We start from the raw sequence: 4,321 nt of genomic DNA, 5'->3' as shown, positions 1-4,321 counted from the left end.
AAGAAGAAGAGTGGGAAGAAACTAGGGCAGTGACTTTCTGGATAAGAGCAGTCAAGCTGAGCCAAAGGAAGGTAATTTCATGATGATTCATTTCTAATGCTTGACTTCAGGCTGTCTTTCTAGAGCTCAGCAGGAGCTGCAGGACCTCTCAGCATTCCTTTCAGATGCAGGTCTCAGGGTGATCTTCTCCCAGGGACACTGGCAATGGGTTTCCCTCAGCAAGAAGATGGGGCCGTGCACTCCGTGGGAGCCTCCGAGGCGCAGGGCAACTCCAGGTTCTCCTGGAGGAACCAGGTGCCCCTGCATGTGGTCCCTGCACACACAGGCTCTGCTTGGCCAGCTCAGCAGCTCCAGTTCTTCCAAACAAGCAGGAGCTGAGGATGGGCAAGCCCCACTCCTAGGCAAGTGTTAACTCTCAGTGCCAGGGGCCTCTATCCAGTGATTGGTTCCCCAGGAAGGCAGGTGCAGAATTAGGAGCAGCACCCAGGGCTCCTACCTCTCAAATTGACCCCTGAGCCAAAAGGACACTCAGGCGGCCATCATTCCTCTCCAGGCAACTCTCCAACCCTGCCTCAGGGTTTCTGCAGCTCTTTCTGTACTTAATATTTCCTATGACAACCCTCGTGAAGTAGCTCCCGCAGCCCTTACCATGAAGGGAGAGTTTCTTAAGTGTTGGAAGTATCTGAGGCGCCAGATCTTCCATCCTTGCTCCAACTAACTCCTGCAGTGGGAAGGTGAGACTCCTCTGCTGCCCTCCTGCATGCTTCACCACACAGCCCTCTAATGTGACCCTGCTGCTTCACTTGTCTGTCTCGTTTGCAGATCAGCACCAAGAGCAACAGGTAGCAATGGAACACACAGGGTGGTGGGACCCATCCCTGCCATGCAGGGATGTCCCACTGTGACCCCAGACCATGTCACAGAGGGGCCATGGGGACCTCGCTTCCTGGGATTGGCACACCGTGGTCAGGGGAACCACAGAGGGAACTTCAAGGCACTACCTCCACACCACATCCTGCTCTCCGGGGAGGACATTGTACAGATAGCATCTCATTGGGGAGGTTCCCCGTGCAGATACCTCCTGCAATTTTCCCAAATGCTGGAAACAGAGCAACAATTGATGGCAGCAAGAGATTGCACTGGGTGCTACCGTGAAGGAAGGAATGACATGAGTGAGTGCAGGGGAGGGCTGTAACCACTGTCATTCAGTCTCTGGAAGGGAAGGGCTGTGGCCAGCTGGGGTCTCATCAGGCTGTAGGCATGGAGATAGCAGAGCCTGCAGAAGGAGCAGAGGCATTTCCTCTTTCTCCCCAGAGGATCATTATCTCCTTTCGCTGCTGTTATTGTCAACGAGTTGAAGACAAATCCAACATGTATGTCTACAAACAGTGCCAAAGCTTGTGAAAAAATAATAAAATAGGACAGCAGAGAATTCACATCAGAGTTTGCTGGACTAAAATATCTGCCCTGGAGAACACTTGTGGAAAGGCTGGGTTTTGAGTGGTTTTTTTGTTTGTTTTTTTGAAAAGTGATTAGAATCACATGGAATGGAACAGAATTTAGTCAAGGCACAGGCTGAGATTATTATTACAGGAAAACGCTGGTTTTGATCATTATGAACCTGGAAATACAGACCTGAGGTCAGAGGGGAGTGCTCGCAAGGGTGGGAGGACCCAGCTGTGCACTAGGGACGCAGTCTAGGGCCAGCCCTTCTGCAGCAAACCTCTGCTCAAACTCTCCTTGCTGGGGTCCAGCTGGAGGAAAACTCTGCTGATCCACCCATGGCCACCCTGAGGAGGAGGGAAGGGATCAGCTGGCACCTCGGTGCACGTTGTCCAGGCTGGGGCAAGGTTTGTGAGCAAGGAGCCCCACGGCTCTGCTCCTGCACCCCGCTCACCTGGCACAACTAGCAGTAGTCAAGGTTCCCAAACACACCCCATAAAAGCACCACAGGATTCACCACAGAGCAACAGGGCTGGCTGGTGCTGAGCAGAGATCCCTGAACCAAAACAGGAGGAGAGGCCAAGTCAGATGACTTGGGTGAAGGGGGATAAAGAGGCTAAATTCACCTTTTCTTTTGGATTCTGGTAGCAGCACAGGTGGGGTGCATGAGACACCCATGTCTCTTGGGTCTCCAGAGTGACAGCTGCTTCCCCAGGAGCAAACTCAAGCTGACAGATTTCCCATTTCCATATTATTAATATCAACACAGTATTTATAACAGTGATTTTTGACCCTCTAAATAGAATGGTATAACTGGCTGCAGACAGTTTAAGGACCTTTGTAAAGTAAAGAGTAAGTTGGGATTAAGGCATTGCCACTAAAGCATGGAGGGAAGGATCCTGCAGAGGAGGGTTATTGCCCCAACTGTAATCCCCTGGAAAGGGAAGAGGAGCCCAAACTGGCAAGAGATCAGTTTTTCAACAGCATCTAAGGATAACAAATTCCAGCTGCTCCATGTGGGGCTTGGAGCCCACTGCTGCTGCAGGTCAGCCCTGGCCCCCATGAGCATGACAGCCACCAAGCCTGGCCACCCTGCTTGCTGGAGAGCCCATCTTTTTCCAGGCAGGTTCATAGCTGGTACCTGCTTCTGGTTTCCCTTCTTCTGCGTGGAGGAGCCTGTCCCATTGGGAGGAGAAGAGGCTTTGCTAGAGCCCCCCAGGGTTCCATGGATTAGCTTTGTCCACTCATCACTTTGGGCACTCACTCAACACTTACTCCAGCTCCTGGATCCTCCCTTGCTCCCTGTATGAAGGTGAGAGGCTGTGGTCCCCCTCAAAGCACTGCGGGGGAAAGGAGGACAGAATTTCAGCAAGGACAACACAGCTCTTACTCACGAGCCCTGAGCAAGCTCTAGCACTAGAAAATCTAGTGCTAGATAGGATGGGTGTGGGTCTTACACTCATGTGCATTTGGGGACACTACAGTCTGTGCTCCAGGTTATTTGAAAGACAGAAACAAGGCTGAGAGCAACTGCCTAGACCTCAGCACTCCTGAACAGCTTGATCCTATCTCCAGGGAGGTTGACGGCTGGCACAAGTTCCAGTTCCAGCAATGCTGAGGACAACTAGAAGCCAAATGAACTGCAGCAGCAGAGGGAAGAGCATCCAGACCTGAGTCAGCAGCACTGGCTGTGGGAAAGCATCCAAAAGCAGAGGCCCTTTCTGGGCTCCGTTCCCTGAAAGGCCTTGGAGCAGGGTCGGGGCTGTGGGAGGCTCTTGGGAGCAGGTTCTGGCAGCCTGATCCCAGGGGACAGGAGGGAAAAGGCCTCACAGGTCACATCCTCCTCGCTTTCCTGTAGCCCTGACAGGAGGAAGTGCATGGAGGGGCTTGGATGGCACAACGGCAGGACAGGGGCAAGATGGACTTGGAGCAGAACACAGAAAACAGCGGGGTACAGAAAGCACAGCAACCCCAGGGAGTCTTACAGGGCCCAAAGCAGAAGGGATCAGAGAAACAGAGAGGATCCTGGTGGAGAAGAGGAGGAATCAAGGGGATCTGAGGGTGCATTGTGAAAGGAGGGGGGAAAGAAAGGAGGTTGCGTATGATGCTACAAGACAAATGGAAGCAATGCAGGAGTGCACAAAAGAGACATGGAGTGAATTGGAGGGGATGTGAGGAAGCACAGGGGGAACAGAGTTGATATGAGTTGCACCAGGGGAAGCAGAAGGGACCTGAGCACACAGAGTAGGGCAATGAAGAGGAACCAAGGTCCTGCAGCTGGGAACAGAGCTGACTGGGGGGAACCAAGAAGGGAATGAAGAGGAACAGGTACATATGCAGGGACCTGTGCCAGGCCACTGAGGAGGGACAAGCACCTGCAGAGGGGAGCGCATGCAGGTAGGAATATTAAAGATCAGAAGGGCTGCAGGAGACATGCAGGGGCAGGAGAATCCACAGGCAGGCAGAGAGGAGTGCAAGAGCATCCAAAGCTGCCCTGAGAGGAGCAGAAGGTGAGAGGAAACACAAGACTCCCCAAGGACAGCAGCCCCATGTGCCCCATAGCCGGGATACACTGGGCACTCTACAAGGTTAGGGATGATCCCCATGGCACTCAGCAGGACCACAGCAGCAGTAGATCCCACAAGGAGCCCAGCAGCCATCAGAGGCAAAGCAAAGGTCATTCCAAGAAATCCTATTAACAAGACAAGGATACAAAAGCAGAGAGCAAGCCCACACACAACAGAGCTCAAGCAAGAGCTAAATCATGGGCTGCATCTTAAGTAGGTCTCCCGGGCCCTTAGCAGGGGATGTGGGAATCCAGGTGAGGCTGCTCAGGGCAATTAAGCTTATTAGTGCCCTCAGAGCCATGTGTGAGGGT

This window comes from Tinamus guttatus, unplaced genomic scaffold, assembly GCF_059628265.1.
Source record: "Tinamus guttatus ecotype Peru unplaced genomic scaffold, ASM5962826v1 Tinamus_guttatus_pri_ptg000356l, whole genome shotgun sequence".
NCBI lineage: Eukaryota > Metazoa > Chordata > Aves > Tinamiformes > Tinamidae > Tinamus > Tinamus guttatus.
The sequence above is the reverse complement of the archived record's forward strand: the minus strand, read 5'-3'. Positions refer to the sequence as shown.